General features: G+C 47.4%; 1 protein-coding gene across 1 annotated transcript in view; it reads left to right on the plus strand.

Annotated features, from left to right (window-relative positions):
• Positions 1–120: 120 nt before the first annotated feature.
• LOC103595982 (astrotactin-2-like) overlaps positions 121–16,875 on the plus strand; it is a gene marked incomplete at its 3' end in the record, with an annotated part of 218,542 nt that continues 201,787 nt past the window's right edge. Inside the window, exon 1 of the mRNA XM_008579529.1 lies at positions 121–184. The remainder of the gene's footprint in view (positions 185–16,875) is intronic.

Here is a 16,875-nt window from a genome sequence, read left to right on the forward strand (position 1 = left end):
GCCGGGGCCGGGGCCGGGGCCGGGACCGGGGCCGGAGCCGCCGCCGCCGCGTCTCCGGGCTCTCCCGGCTCTGCCGGCACAGCCGCCGAGTCGCGCCTCCTGCTCTTTGTGCGTAACGAGCTGCCCGGACGCATCGCGGTGCAGGACGACCTGGACAACACGGAGCTGCCCTTCTTCACCCTGGGTAAGGCTAGGCGCCGACACACCCGGGACCCCCAGGAACCTTGATCCCCTAAGTGAGGCCGGACGGGTGGGGACGCCTTGGGGCTCCCCGCCCCGGGCTGCGCCGAGTGGGGTTGGCAGAGGACAGCTGAGGGGCCCGGAGGGCGCACAGGTGGTTGGAAAGGAGTGTGGGGCAGGAGGTCCTGGAGAGCGCGCGGCGGGAGAGCCCGGGGCGTCCCAACCCTCTCGCAGTGGGAACCTGTCCCTCTGCCTCAGTCCAGATGTTGAGCTCTACGCTGACCCATCTCGGACGCCAGACCCCAAATCGTTCTGGCTAGGGGACGGGGCAGTCCCCCTGCTCCAAAGCCAGTTCCCGGTCCAGCAGCCCTCTGCTCCTCCAGGCGTGGTCACTGGCCCTCCGAGGTTACCGCCCCCTCGCTCTAGCCTCAGAGTTGTGGCTTCGGCCCTTCCAGGTGGATTTCCAACAGCATCTGAGAGGAGTAGCTCCAGGTAGAATCACCCAGCCCACAATAGCTCGGCTTTCACATGGGCCGTGTGACCTTGGCCAAGTCGCTTTCCCGTTCTGGGACTCAGTTTTGGCCATCTGTGAAATGGGGCTGGGGAGGATTGAGTGATTGCTGAGGTCTGGGATTCTGAGCCCACGGTCTCTACTTTGAGGTTCTCCCTCCATCTCCGTCACCGCCTTCGCATGTCTACCTCGCTGCCATCAGAGAGCAGGTTTGTCCCCGCAGCTCACTCACTGGACTAATACCAAGAACTGAAAGGCAAGAAAAAAGGAGGGGACAGGCAACGGGCGGGGGTGGGGGGCTCCAAGGGAAAAGTTAATCAGAAAGTTCGCCCGCAGCTTGCTGCCTGCTGGTTCCCAGCGCGAATCCCGGAGGAGCCGGCCCTTCGGTGGAGCTGTGGGAAGCGCGGCGGATTTCCCACCCGAGTAACTGATAGCTTAATTATCTCGGGGAGCGTTTACAAAAACGTCGTTCCCCTCAGCTCTCCCGCGCTCGCGGCTCGCTCGCTCTCCCCTCCCCTCTTGGGGGCGCGGGGCCCTATTGGTTGTCGGAGTCTGACCAACAGCAGCGTCTGCAAGGCGCCGGGGGCTCGCCCCCAGACTCCGGAGCTCTTCCTCCCCGGGTCCTTGCCATCCCGGGATCCGGCTCACGCATCGCTGTGGTGGCCGGCCTTCGTGGTCAGCGCCTTTAGGATCCTGACCTGAACCTCCGAGGTCAACTCCTTGCTTGCCTGACAAGCCCCAGAGTCATCAGTGGACTAGACTCCTGGGAGCCACTGATATTTTTTAATGTGTTTTTGTGACACCCCAGCCCCCCTCCCGTTTATGCTGGCCGCCTCTGGGGATTTGAGCGAGTGCCAGGCCCTCTCGTGGTCTGAGCTTGCGCCTCCGGGTTTCGGGCTCCTGTGCTCTCCAGCCTGGCTGTAACCTGAGCGTGCTGAGCTTTCTGGGAGGCAAGGCGGGAGAGAGAGCGCCTTGCAGTTTCTCCAGGGACTTCCCGCGGTGACGCGTAGGGCGTGCGATGCACACACATACACACACACACGCCTTTCCCACCTACACCTGTGTGGCTGCCCATGTCCAAGGAAGGAGATGTGGGTGGACGTGAGGTTCCTTAGGGTGCAGAGATAACCTCAGGCTCACCTCTACCTTCTACCTCCTCCTCGTGGGGATGGGTCCTTCTGGAGACAGAGAAGGTGTCCCTTTGCCGCCACTTTCAATCCTACCCTTCTCCCTCCATTTTCTAGATCTCTCTACTCTGGTGCCCTGTGAGGTCAGAGGTGGAAATTTCTCTAAATTGCCACTCAAATGAGGGGGGAAGGGAGGCGGTCCTTGGGTATGACCTTACTTGGCAGCGAGGACCCCGGAGCATTCCAATTCCCAAAGATGTGAAGGACCCAGTCCAGCCAGCTACAGAGGTGCCCGGGAATTCCTGGAGCTGGCGGTCCCTGCCATTTTTAACTTTGACTTTCAAAGGGGCTGGGTGTCTGGGAGCTTGGGGTGAGTGAAGAGCTGAGTGAGGAGCTGGAAGTCTTGCATCCCTCAGGACCCATGTGTGAGCTCGAGAGTCTCCCAGTGCCTCTGTTTGGAGCCTTCTGCCTTCTCTGATGCACAGACGCTGAGCCTGGCAGCTGGGGACTGCCTGCCTGTGGAGTGGCCTGGTGCTCTCCTCCTTGGCAGCACTCAGCCCTTTGCATGCATGCAGGGAATTGGGTTCCTGCCTCCTCCTCCTCCCCTCAGCGCCCTGGCATGGCAGCTGACGGCGCTCTACTGGGATTTGGCTAGCGAGGTAGTCACCAGATGGCCGGGTGTAGCAGGAGCTGTGTAGGGAGACGTGGGCTTTTTGTTTGTGTTGGTCTTCGACTGTTTGCGTGTAAACACGGAGTGCACAATGAGCTCTGGGAGGGCCAGGCTGGCTGGAAAATAGTGCTGGTGACGGCAGTGGGGGAAGGGTACTATGAATCATTTATGGCTATTTCTTTCCCAGGGTCCCAAGGTAGCCCCCTCCCATCTCCAGACCTTTTAAACATCCTGCCTAGTGTTTGTCTCTGGCAAGTTAGGTGAGTCTTCTACTAGTAGCTTGTCAATTCAGGGGATTTGGAGATGGCTGGTGCCACAGCTGGGCGTGCAAAGTTGGTGAATGCCAAGCTCTGCCAATAATGGGGCTTGTGGAGCCACCACTAGGGGGTGATAGTGTATGCTGAAGCCCTCCGATCATGCTTTGGGTCCTGGGCCCAGAGTTCGTGGTAGTAGAACATCCCTGGCATTAAAGGCGGACAAACAAACAAATAAAAGAGAATTTCCATCTTACTCCAAGTCCAGTAGGGGGACCTCAAGGTAGTTTTGCACAAACTGCCTACCATCCACATTTACAAAAGTCACCTTCATACCTGGCCTGCCTCCCCACATTCGCCTTCTTGTTGGGATTATTGGCTGTTACTGATAATGCACAGACTGAAAGTAAGATTTCTTCAGGTCTCTTCCTCTTTGTATTTCCACTTTCCCTGTTAAGTTCCAGCCTGCTTTATGTAGATGGAAGTTTCCCTCAGATGTGAAAGGTTCCCCCAAGTTTCTATGCCTGGGCCTCTTCTTTGGAATCTGATTATAAGCCAATGACATTAACAAAGTGAATTTCCCTGAAAGTGATCAAGGAATAGCAAATAGTCATTGAAGCCTGAGGTAGTGCTAAGAGCTCTACTCTTGCCTTGTGTTATTAATTCACATAAATGACACGGAGTGGGCACTACTGTTATTCCCGTTGGACAGATGAGGAATCATTCTTAAAGAGGTAAAGTACCTAGTCCAAAGTCACACTGTGAGTACATGGCAGGCCTGGAACTGGAATCCAATCTACCAGACACCTATATTCTTGGTAATTGCTAAACTGGCATTCTGAACCAAATATGCAATTTCTGCAGGGAATGGTGCTGGATAGAGAGGTATAACGATCATCAACAAGACAAGAATCTTTCTCCAAAGGAACTTCAGCAACACTGGTGAGCTAAAGTATGAGAGATTGCAAGTGAGGCATGAGTTAAGTGACCTCCAATGACCCTACCAGCTCAGAGTTCCATGACTCAGGAGATGTCAAGGGCATTCTATTTAATGGAGCCAATGAGTGATGGAGATGATACATTCTGTGCCATCAGGGAAGGAAGACGACTCAACAGACTTGGAGAAGATTGGGAACATTTCCTGGACTGTAAAGAACCTGAACTAGGTCTTGAAGGATTTCATAGAGAGATTGAGGAAAAGCTGAATGCTAAAATACAGCATGGGAACTTAACATTGGTTAGGATCTGGAAATCTCAGCTCTGGCACACTGTGACCTTGAACAAGTCGTTTATTCCCTGAGAGCTTCAGTTCCTTGTGCTGTAATATGAGTGGGCAGATGAAGCCTAAAATAATCCTTTGGTGTAAAGATTTGATGAACTTGAAGTACCCTGACCTACTCAGTGACTCTGACTAGCTCCTCTTGCTTTTGACTGTTTTACTTTGCCAGTAACCTGGGGGTGTTGGGAAGGACTAATTGAAAAAAAGTATTTGAGCAGGAGCAACTGCCAGCACAGGGCTTCTGAGGTGAACTTGCATGTCACTCAGTCTTCACCTACCCCCAGGCAGCCCTGGAGTCAGCTTGTGGATTTAGCTTTTATGCCCACAGGTAGGGTAATGTCATCCTTTTTCCTGTGCTTCATAGTGGCCAGGCCGGACTGTTTACCATCTGCCTTGATTCAGCAAAAGGTAGAAAAAGCAATAAAATTGAGTAACCACTCATTGTCAACATTTCTTAGTAATTTGCTTTGCCATGTACACCTGACAGGAGAGGAGTGTGCTGTGTATTTGGGGAAGGGAGTATGAAGAAGGAAAAACCATTCAGTAATATGTCTTTATAATTTTGGTGGCTGGCCGGTACAGGGATCAAACCCAAAACCTTGGTATTATCAGCACCATACTCTAACCAGTTGAGCTAACTGGCCAGCCCCTGTAATATGCCTTTAAATGCACCTGCTTGAATAACTGTGGCAGTGTCCTGAAGGTCTGTCCCAAAAGGATGCTTTTTACAGGAAGCCGATTGGCCTGGGTGGAAGAGAAAGACATAGTCTGTGATGCCAACTTGGTCAAGTCAGCTATGGTTTCTTAAAATACAGATTAAAATGGCTAACCAAAGAGAAAAGCTTATAGGAGGAGTGAGAGGCCAGGCACCTGGACGGAAGGGTTGCTGGCAGCTGGGAGTTTAGCCTAAGAAGGGCAATCCATGAAGAGCTGGAGAAGCTTTCTTTAAATGTCAGCACAGAAAGAGAAATATACCTTTTTCGGGGGGAGAGGGGGCTCTGATTCTAATGTTCAAAAGGTGCAAATACTAAGGGGATAAGGATGTGTCTTAGGGAGCTGTCCAACAACCCAGTGTGCTGACCCTGATGGCAGGACCTCAGAGGAAGTGTTCAAGCAGAGACCAGGCAGCTGTTTGGCAGGCATTCAGAGAAAGGACCCAAGTGCTGGGAGGCATTTGGGCTATATGTACTTTTTGGTTTCTTGCTTGATTCTGAAGTTTTATTTGCAGGGGGGAAAAGTGATTACAAATAGTGGTAAACTTTCTTCTGTAGAGATTTTTGACCACAGAATATTCATTCGCATTAATTCCGGAGTTCTGTATGAGAGAGAGATTCTGGGATGGAGAAGAGGGGGAACTTGATGTCTTAAAACAAAGCTAGGATTAAAACAGGGTATGTTATTGCCTTGATTGGGCATGGGGTCCCTTACCACTAAACAAGGTATTTGGGCCACACTCAGATTTCAAGGTCCCATCTGCTGTGATGGTCCGGGTCCCTGGGATATTGTTAATAAGGGCTTGGGGTGAAGGTGTTTAGTGGTCTCTCATTTGGGACTGCTTCCCTTTTCCACTGACTTCTCTCAATTTATACCCCACCCACCTCTTGCCAGCTCAGAGCTGATGAAACCTATTTAATACTCAGAGCAGAGAGAAATGTGTTTTCTGCCCTCAGAAAGTAGCATGTTACTGAGAGGGTAATGAGGCAGGGAGAAGGGAGGATTCATTTCAGCTGTTTCAGAGGCTCAGATTCAGTCAGGGTCAACCAGAGTTGCTGTTTCCAGGGGTCGTTGACACCAGCCGAGACAGCAGAGCTCTGCAAGCTTTGGTGTGACCCAGAGCTTGACTGGTTTCCTGAACGGGGCCCTCAGGCTGCAAGATGATTTTATAATTTTAATTTACAGCAGGTGTGGCAGGAGTTCTGACCAGGCCTCTGGCAGGCAAAGCCTCCTGCTTGTCACCTCTTTACTTGGTTGTGCACTAGGCCTTGTCTGCCATAGCATAGTGTGAAAGTGTGTGCTGGCAGGGAGGGAAGGATGGAGACTAACAGTGACCACTTGTGTGAAGTCCTGAGAACTATGACCACAACCACGGAGTTTGCTGGGCTCCCAGCATCACAGACTCCCAGAGGGCGTTGGATCTAATCCTTCCATTTTATATGTAACATTGAAGCCCAGACAAGGGAAGAAACCTACACCTACAGTTCAGACTAAACCCCGTGGTCTTGAATCCCACTCCGTGCCTCTTTCTATCACAGTGCTAGACTGGGTTTAAACACACCTCAGTGCTGCAACTTGGTTGAACATCATAAAGCACACCACTCTTTCCTTCTCTCTCTGGGGGGAAAAAAATAAACCTAAGGAGAATAATCTCCTTAGGGAAATTGAGTTTGCTGTCCTGCCCAAGTATCCAGCTGGGCGGCTCCAATCTCTCCTAAGCACCTGAGCTGATGGGTTTTGTTCTGGGGAAGAGGAAGCCTCATTGCCTTTCACTCTAGCTGCCCTTGTGGGCGAGCAGAAGTCCAGTCTTTTCTAGGAGCGGAAAGAGTCAAGTCTAACTTTGGGGTGGAGCAGCATGAGGGGGATGCTTCCTTTACGGAGCTGATACTTCCCTAGTTCTCGTACTGACCAGCTAGTGGCAACAGAAGATTAACTATGGTGAGAGAGCTGGTGTTTTCTCCCTGGCAGCAGAATGTGCAGCCTCTCTGCCCCGGAAGGAGGAGGCAGCAGTGCTTGGCAGGATTTGCTCTCTGCTTTCACTGGCTTTTTTTCTACTGTCTGGTTCTTTTGGACAGCAGCCCCCATGAAGACCTCCCTTTCGAATGGAAAAGGAGTGGGTGGTGACTACACAATGTAAGATTCAAGACTGAAATATTTGTAGCTTTATCACTGGCATACCAGAACACACCAGCAGAAAATTGACAAAGGTGTTGTGTGTTATAAACCATTATGGGTTTGACCATGGGGGAACCCCTTCTCCATCCCCGTGGCTGCAGCCCCTGGCAGGCTCGGGCCTCACCATTTCTCTCTATGACAATTTCAACAGTCCACTCACTGGTCTACCTTCAGTCTTACCTCTCTGATCCATCCTCTATACTTATGGACAGTGATTTCATTAAAAGTCCAAATCTGGTAATAGCCATCCACTTGTAGAGCACTTCACAGGTTCCCCATGGTTGTGAGGATCAGGTTCACATCCCTCCTGCAGTATAAGGTGCATGATCATACTTCATCTCATCGTCCTATATTAACAGGCTTTTCTTCTCATTCTCTAATTCTGCCTCACCATCTCTTGGGGAAACTCCTTTTCACCTTTTAAGTCTGAATTCAAGTGTCAACTTGTCTTTGAAGCCTTCATGATCTCTTCTCTTGGAGAGGCACCAAGACCCACTATCAATACCAAGACCATTGTCACAATAACCGGTCCCTTAAGAGCTATCGAGCACCTGTGATGTGCCAGGTACTGTTGTAGGTGTTCAGGATACCTCAGAGAACAAAAGACAAGGATCCCTGCATTCAGGGAGCTTACATCCCTGGGTGGGTGGAGGAAGTGGGAGGTGGGGAAGAGACAGAAACAAGAAACATAATAATTAAGCAAATTATGTAGTATGTGAGTGAATGATAAATTCTCTGAAAAAGGGAAAAAAAATAAAACAGGAAGAACAGAATGAGGAGTTCTGGGAGGAGGAGATTGGTTTCAGTATTAAATAAGGTAGCGTGAGAAGAGCTGATTGCAAGTGTGAGATGGGAACAGAGACCTGATGGACATGACGAAGGAGTTAGCCGAGAAGAAAGTATCTTCTAGGCAGAGAACAGCTCAGCGAAGACCTAACTCGGAGCACACCTGGCGTCTTCCAGGGACAGCACGAAGGCCACTGCGGCCACAGCAGGATGAGCAAGGGGGAAGGCAGGGGCAGGATGTCAGAGAAGAAAAGGGGAACCGAGTCACACAGGGTCATGCAGGCTACTGTCAAGAATTGGTTTGACTCTGAGTGAATGGAGAGCTATGCAGGATTTTAAGCAAGAGTGCCAAGATCTGATTTATGTTTCAAGAGAATTACTCAGACTGCTCTGTAGGCGAACAATGGCAGAAGCAGGAAGGCCTGCAGGAGCCTGTTGAGGCCAGAGATGACAGTGGCTTGGCGTAAGACATCAGGACTGACCATATGTGTGTCTCCTGTGTCTTGTGCTGCTTGACTGTGCACTCCACAAGCAGCAGACATACCTCCTTCATCTCTGGGGATGCAGTGGCTCACCCTGTTCTTGGCACACCATAGGTGTACAGGAGATCTCAGATCATTAGAACCCTGGGCTTGCCAAGTCTTATCCCAGAATCCCTACTGGGCAAAACTAGAGAGGTGCTGAAATTCCACTAATCTGTGAACTCACTGATGAACTCAAATGCCACCTCTTCCATAGAGTCTCCCCTCATTGGAACTCCCATAGCCATTTCCTCTACTTTGTTCTGTCTCCTAATTATTCTGGGGTGTTTGCAAGATGGGTCATGAGACCAGTTTGTTCAGAGGGAAGAGCGTTGGCTTTGTGGAATGTGTTCCTGGAGAAATATAAAGGAAGTAATATTTAAAGTAATTAAATTTAAAAAATAAAATTAAAGACTAATCAGATTTGGTACTTTACCTTGAGAAACTTAGAAGCCAGATAAAGATTAGGACTTTTGCATTGTGGGAAACTAAGAGGCATTGAGCTCTTTTTGGGAGATGATACACCATGGTTCTGGGATTATCAAATGTCAGAAATCGAAAGAATTTAGGACATTATCCAAATGAAACACTTCTCTATAATCATTGGGAAATCAAGGTCATCTTAGCAGGTTATTGGTAGAGCAGATGCCAAATCCCAGATCTGTTGACTCTGAGTCCACCGTGTTTTCCTACGATGGGAGACTGGACAACCGGGGATGGGAGGAGCTGGAATTGCAGAGGTGTAAGGCAACTGATTTTTATCATCCTGGCATGGGAGAAGCTATGAAAACAGTGACTGTTTATTGAACATTTACTAGGCCCCAGGTGCTGTGCTGGCACATCTCTTAGTTCATTTGAAAGACAAACGTGGCTCATTGCAAGTTACAGGTGAGCACTGGGGCTCAGAGGAGTTAAGCGGCATACCCAAGATCACACAGCTAAGCCGCGTCCACACCCAGGTCTGCCTCCTTCCACAGTCTGTGTTCTCTTCTGCCTTGCATGCTTCACAGAACTAGGAGGGCTCTCGAGTTTTCTTCTCCTTGCCAACTTCTTTCACTTCTTATCTCTTCCTCTTCTCATTACCAAGAAGCTGCCCACGTTTCTTTTATAGGAATTTCAGGTGTGACAGCCTCACGGGCCGAGGGACTGAGCACCTTGTCTCTGTGCTGCCAGGAGCTGACTCAGCATCTCCCAGGCCTGTCACCTGCTCCCTGCTGCTTTGCCAGGAGACAGCACAGGGCCTCTTCTCATATTATCTAGAGGTCCCTCATCATCCCTGGATCCACGTAACAAGAAAATCCTTATGCTTCTGTGCCTTCTTGGTTCTCTCCTTTCCTTTCTTCTCTCCCTTCCTTACTTAGTTCAATTCCTAATGAATTCCTCCCTCCCACCCTCCCTCCCTTCCTTCCTTTCTCCCTTTCTCCCTTTCTCCCTTTTTCTTTTCCTCTCTCCCTCTCTTCTTCCCTCCCTCCTGCCTTCCTGCCTTCCCTCCCCTCTCCTTTTCTTCTTCTCTTTCCCTCTCTTCTTCCATCCCAACTCTTAGGCAATTGCCATCTTACGCCATGCATAGAGATATACTGGGGGTCTTGTGATCTGTTCTTCAAGGGATGTGTATAAGCTCTATGTTCTCTTTCTAGGGATGGTCAGGGCATCAGTGGGCTGAGATATGTCCCCTGTTTGGCTCAGTGCATTCTCTTGTCACTCTCCTACTCATTCCCAAGTTGGATTTTTTCCACCTAGTGCTCCTTAGCAGCATTGTGCAAATATTGTGTTTCCACCTCGAAAATGGGATCTATGTTATACACATTAAATAATAGGATGCAGATATAATAATGCTGTAAAAATCTAAATAAATAGTGAATACTTCTAGACTAAGAACTAGGTAAAATAATGCCTTGGAGATCCAAGCCAATTCTCTCATGAACCTAGAAAAGAGAAGTATATTTTCCAAGGTCCCACAGATAATCCATAGCAAAATTCAGTCTTAGCACAGATCCTCTGACTGAGAGGCAGTGTGCTGAAGCAGAACCTGTGCCAGATCTGAGCACCAAAGTCCTAGGATCGCATCCCGGATGTACTAATTCTTAACTTGATATGCCACATATGCCACCTCTCAGAGCCTTTGCTTGCCCATCAATAAAGTGAAGAAAACAGAGTAGTCACTCCTCTGGGTTGCTGTGATAATTATTTTTGGAGAGCCTTCCATAAACCAAATTTTAGTCGGTGCCTGGCACTGTGCTCAGTTTTTAGTTACACTAAGCCGTATGATCCTTATGGAGATAGTGTGTGCAAAGCACCTAGCACAGCGTCTGGCACACAGTTTGTGTTTCGTGCCTCTTCACCACCTGGAATCCTTTTTTTGGAAGGAGGTGGAGGTATGAATAAATAATGAATGTGAATTCCCTCTCCCCTCCCCCTCTTTCCATTCCAGCAAGCTCTGCCTATGCCTCTTCCCTGCCTCCCTCCTCCCCAGCAAGGCAGAAAAGGATGAAATTGACCATTGATCTCTGCTTGTTCTCGGGGAGCTGAGGGAAGCAGAGAATTCTGGGGTTGTCTGAGGACAGTTTGGACAGAGAAGCTCTTAGAGCTGAGCCGAGGCAGGTGGGTGTTGGGGGAGGCAGGCGGGGCAGAATCCTCTCCCTTCTGGTGGCGGCTGGCTGACAAAGCCTTGCTCTCATGCACCCAGGGAAGTCACGAGTGGCTTTGCAAGCAGCCGAAAAGGAAAGGAACATTTCCATTAGCAGAATCAGCAGTAAAAAGATTTCCAGTCACAGTAATAGCTGCATTTGGGGGAATCATTTCAGTGGTGGCTGTGGGCGGAGGAGGGAAGGGGGCAGGGCAACGAAGTGGCAGCAGGGGAAGACACAGGGAGACGTCTGGTCTCCTTGCCGGAAACTGAGAGACAGCAGCGAATGACAGCCAGGTGCCAGATGCAGGGCCACTACTGAGGAGCAGGGCTGGTCGTTTGACAGACGTTCTGGACCTTCTACTTCTCTCCAAATGTACAGAGCTCCATTCTAGAAAATCCCCACAGGAGGCTGCACACTTACTCCGCAGACTTTGCTCTGATTACCTGGATTACTCTTTTCAAGACTTTCAGAACCAGCAGCAACTTCCTCCACTCCTGGGATTTGTAGGCGGAAAAGCTCCCAGATTATTTAGCCCAGTCTTTCCTAAAGTTAGCTCCTCGTCAGAATCACCTCACAGCCCAGATTCTCCAGGGCTGACCTGCTGAGGCGCCTGGGGAGGGGCCTGGGAATCTGTACTTTAGCAACTGTCCTGGAGGACCTCTGTGAAGTGGCCCCTGTGGAGCTCTTCAGCCTCACCTCCTTTTTAATTAATTATTATTATTTTTTATTTTATCATTACACAGTGTATTTTGTGGCCCTTTACCAATTTCTCCCTAAACGCCCCCCCCCCCCCCTTCCCATTTCTCACCCTTGGTGGCATCAATAGTTCCATTCTCTCCTTTTGAAAGTTCAATAATTATTGTGATGGTTGTATTTTTTCTCTTTCTTTCTTTCTTTTTGTTTGTTTATTTATTTGTTTGTTTATTCATCTCCCACTTATGAGTGAGGACATGCACTATTTCTCTTTCTGTACCTAGCTTATTCACGTAACATAATTTTCTCTAAGTTTATCCATGTTGCTGCAAATGGCAGAATTTCATTCCTTTTCATGGCTGGGTAATATTCCGTTGTGTAGATATACCACATTTTCCTTATCCAGTCATCCATTGATGGACATTTAGGTTGGTTCCAACTCTCAACTACTGTAAGTAGAGCTGCGATAAACATGGAAGTGCAGGTATCACTTTAACATGATGATTTCCATTCCTCTGGGTATGTACCCAGCAGTGGAATTGCTGGTTTGTTCTACGTGTAGTTGTTTGAGGAACCTCGATACAGTTTTCCATAACAATTCAGCCTCACCTCCTGATGTTCCTTTTCTTAGTTGAGGGTCTAGCCTCATTAATGACTTGCACATTTCTGAGGGTGAAGTGCACATTACTGACCCCAGATTGAGAATGCTGTTCTTTCTGCTTAGAATGCTTTTCCCATTCCTGCTCCACCTGGCCAACCACTAGGCTTAGCTCAGCTACACCTCCTCCAGGGAGCCTTCGCTTTCTCTCCCCAGGCTTAGATAGATTTTTGTTTTTTCTAAATGAGCATACCCTCCTGATAGTGTTGCCATATTTAGCAAATAAAAATACAGGATGCCCAGTTAGACTTGAATTTTAGATAAGTAATGAATATTTGTTTAGTGTAAGTATGTCTCAGGCAATATTTGGGACATATTTATACTAAAAAGGACTCACTGATGATCTAAAATTCAAATTTAACTGTGCATCCTGTATTTTGTTTGTAAACTCCCCGGGACCCTGTGTTTGTCTCTCTCCTGTCTGGGATCACACTATTGATATGTGATTTGCCCCCCCAAACCTGCTCTACCCACATCTCCTCATCTCAGGAAAATGAACTGCTATTCACCCTCACTCAAACTGAGGGGTCATAATTCATCCTTCTCTTGGCCTCTAATCCTTTTAGCCAGCCAACCCTATTGGTTTTATTTCTAAAATGGCTTAAAAATTTGCTTCTCGTAATTTCCACTGCCATCACCTTCATCCAAGCCACCATCCTTGCTCAAACTAGCCTCTTATCTGGTCTTTGGGCTGCTGCTGTGTCCTCCATCTTTTCTTTATCATAATGGTGGACAGCTCATGAACCAAATGCAGCCACTGCCTGTTTTTGTATGGCTCATGAGCCTATTTACTCTTTTAAAACAGTTGAAAAAGATCAGAAGAAGAATATTTCTTGACATGTGGCAATTATATGTAATGCAGATGTCAGTGTCCATAAATGAAGATATACTGGAACACAGCCACACTCATTCGTTTACGTGTTGTCTGTGGCTGATTACACTGTACGATGGCAGAATCAAGTAGTAGCAACAGAGTATCTGGCCCAAAAAGCTTTGGGCCAGCCCATGGCTCACTCGGGAGAGTGCGGTGCTGATAACACCAAGGCCCCGGGTTCGGATCCCATATAGGGATGGCCGGTTTGCTCACTGGCTGAGCGTGGTGCTGACAAAAAGCTTAAAATATTTACTAACTGATCCTTTACAGAAAAAGTTTGCTGACCCCTGCTCTATACAGGAGTCACAGTGATCTTTTCCAAAAGCAAATGAGATCTTGCCACTCCCCTGTATACAATCTTCAATTGCTCTTAAGATGAAATTCTAATTCCTTTTCATGGTCTGCAGAATCCTAAATCATTTGGCTTCCTCTCTGACTTCATCTTTCACCATTTTCTCTTGTTCAAAAACCAAATATTACCTCATTCAAGAAGTCTTTTCTGACCAAAGTAGCACTCTTATCTACTCCCCTTCCCCCATAACTTTCTATCCCATTTATTTTAAAAAATCTTTATCTTGAAGGTGAAAGTAGGGAGCGTGTCTTGTTCATCTTTCTGCTGCTGAGCTACATAGTTCAGGACACATCACAAGTGGGAGCTGAGTAGGTGTTTCATGACCAAATGGGCAGGAAGGTGGGTGGCAGTCTGTGAACACCACCTTAGAGGGAACCCACCTCATGGGGTTGTTCTCTTGCTTATTAGCACATTAGAAGAGGATTCCAAGAACTAAAGTCTATAAAGTACATAGAGCAGTGCCTGGCACTTAGTAAATGTTACCTGTTTGTTAAGTAAATAAAAGTATGAAGTCTTGTACCTTAATCCCTAATACCAGCTCTCTCCCCACCTTCTTTTCAATTGGAGGGAGTTTAGGACATCTAAACTCCATCTGAATGTGATGAGATTAAATCAAGTGATCTGTGAGGCTCTTTCTCAGCCCCCGAGGCTTATAGGAGGGAGACAAGGGTTCAGTAAGGGGGCTTCTGCGTCTGGAGATAAAGCTGCATAGAGCCGACTTCCTCCTTTCCCTCTTTCTGCATTCTTCCTGAGGCCTCTGAAGATCAAACTCTCAGCTCTGAACCCAGGTGTGACTGGAGTTTTCAAGCCCAGTCTCACATTCATGTGTTAGGGAACCTTCTTCAATTACTTTCTCTCTAGCCTCCCCAGGGAGGGAGGCTGGGAAAGCCAACTGCTCAAAGTGACCAAGTACCTGTCATCTGCCAGTAGCAGGACTCCTACTGTGCTTCCCTCTCTTTTTTTTCTTCTCCCCTCTTTATTGTCCTGGTTTTTTTAAACCACCTGTCCAAACCACAGAAAACTCTAGGGAATTTCCCCCATTCATCTGCCTCCCTACTTCCAGCCAGGGAACGAAAGGTCTCTCCTCCCTCAAGAGGCACAGCAGGTGGGAAGGCTCGGGGCTGAGAAAGGGCAGCAGCAAACCTAGGAAAGCTAAACGGGTTTTGCAAGTCAGGTAAGTACACTTCTGTGCTGGATTTGGAGGCAGTGCCTTGGATTCTAGTCCTGTTTCTGCTGTTGATTTTCTCTGTGACCTCAGATAAATGACAGTCCCTCTTTGGAATTCAGTCAAAATTAAGCGAATATTGTCAGACCCAGCTCTCCTTCAGGAAACTGGGGAAGATTGGGCTGCATTGGAGAGAGGAGAAATCGTTCAGTCGGGTTTGTTCTGGAATCCCGGGTGCCTAGAGCTGTGCCCATCATAGAGCAGACACGCAATAAATCTTTTTTAATGAGTGAATGAATGATTGGAAAATATGTATGGTCATACTGGCACGTTCCACTCCTGTCTGTCTCCATGACAGACCTTGCTAATCAATCACTTAATCACAGCTTCAGATTTCTTTTCAGTGAATGCCTTATCAGTCACTACCAATCAATTGGGGCTGGCATGGGAGGTGAAATTTATTCACATTCACTACTGTAAACCAGTTCACCTGAAAACCACGGCTTCCTTGCCTGGAGCTAAGCCCCTTCAGTTATTATTCAGTGGTTCTTCCATTCCAGATCCTGTGCTGGGTCCCCGAGGGCACAGAAATGCAAGGAGCTCACAGTCTATTGGGATAATAACATTTGCACTTTTTGATTTATAAAACTCCTTTCCAAGAGTATTTTTATTTTTTATTTTTTTTATTTTTTATTTTTTTTTGTCTTTTTCCGTGTCTGGCAACGGATTGCAACCCTCAGTGTTGCCCCCGGAGCTAAGCCCCTTCAGTTATTATTCAGTGGTTCTTCCATTCCAGATCCTGTGCTGGGTCCCCGAGGGCACAGAAATGCAAGGAGCTCACAGTCTATTGGGATAATAACATTTGCACTTTTTGATTTATAAAACTCCTTTCCAAGAGTATTTTTAGTATCCCCATATTACAGATGAAGAAATGGCCATTCTGAGAGATCTAGTCTATTGCAGAAGGTCACACAGTAAATGGAATTAGCTGTATTTATTTTGAAAAGGAAACTTTGAATCACTGTCATGAATGGAATACCAGAATAACTTGCTATAAATGGAAGATAGCCTGTAAGAATAAGTATATAACTATTGAGGTAAAAAGGGAAAAAAAGTCACAGGTGCCATCTAAATTCATCTCTCGTATAATACATTGGGAAACATTGATCAGCCCAGGCACGGAGATGAAGATAGTCCTCTAAAATTCAAATTTTGCTCACTTAAATGTCAGATTTTCTCTAATATATACATTTAAAAAATACTGTTGCTGCGTCATAACTACCATCTTTTAAGATCCAGCCTGAATGTCCCTTCACTGCTTCTAAGATGATTTTCCTGGCTCCCTCAAGAACAGTTCTTTTCCAAGCATTTTTTATTTTCATCAGTCAGTATTTTCATGGAAATATTGTAATTGTCTCTCTTGCAGGTCTGTAAGCTTTCTAAGTTAAACATCATTTCTCTTTAATATCTGTGACTCCAGCAGCTAGTGCCTGCATGTTTATTGAATTTCTAACCTTAATTTTTAATTTTAACAAAAGGAATACAAGCTTGTTGTAACAAATTCATGCAACTCAGGAAAGTTATGAAGAAAAATGTGAAAGTCTCTTCTCCATCCATACTCGTTCCCCAGAGGTGTTCTTGATGAATGGTTTGCTGGGATCCTTGGGCAATGCAGAATAGATTTGTGCTGAACAGCCACATTTGGTGCAGCAGCAGAAGGGAAGTGACTTGTCCAAGGTCACTGCAAGTTTCTTGCAGGCAGCTCAAGGATATTGATGTAATCATATTTTCATTGGGGCATTGTTTATTTTTGTTTGTTTGTTTTGTTTTTTACTCTGGAGATACTATGGGTCAAATGTGTCCCCCAAAAGTTCATGTATTTGAAACAGTAAGGCTAGTCCTGTGAACCAAACTGACTCCATTTTCCCTGCAGAGGACCCTTTGTTACTTTTCCACTCCTCAGTCATGAGACCCCTCAGGGCAAATGATTACCCCATGGACGTCCTGACAAAACAGACTGAGATAAGAGAGGAAACAGATGTTTACTGAGTTGCAAAAACTCTCCCCAAGGCTTTTTTACTATAATTGTAAAAGTTACAGATTAACCTTAAGACCCTTTTAGGAATTCCCACCTGCGCACAAAGCATGAAGGTGACTGCTACAATGACCCCTCCTGGGGTGACAGTGATGAACACCACTGCCTACTGAGCATGCACTCATGACACAACCAGGAAGAACAGAAAGGACCACCTATGGTTACGCTGGCCTGCCACCCCTTAACTCCTT

This window comes from Galeopterus variegatus, unplaced genomic scaffold, assembly GCF_000696425.1.
Source record: "Galeopterus variegatus unplaced genomic scaffold, G_variegatus-3.0.2 Scaffold1904, whole genome shotgun sequence".
NCBI classification, from domain to species: domain Eukaryota; kingdom Metazoa; phylum Chordata; class Mammalia; order Dermoptera; family Cynocephalidae; genus Galeopterus; species Galeopterus variegatus.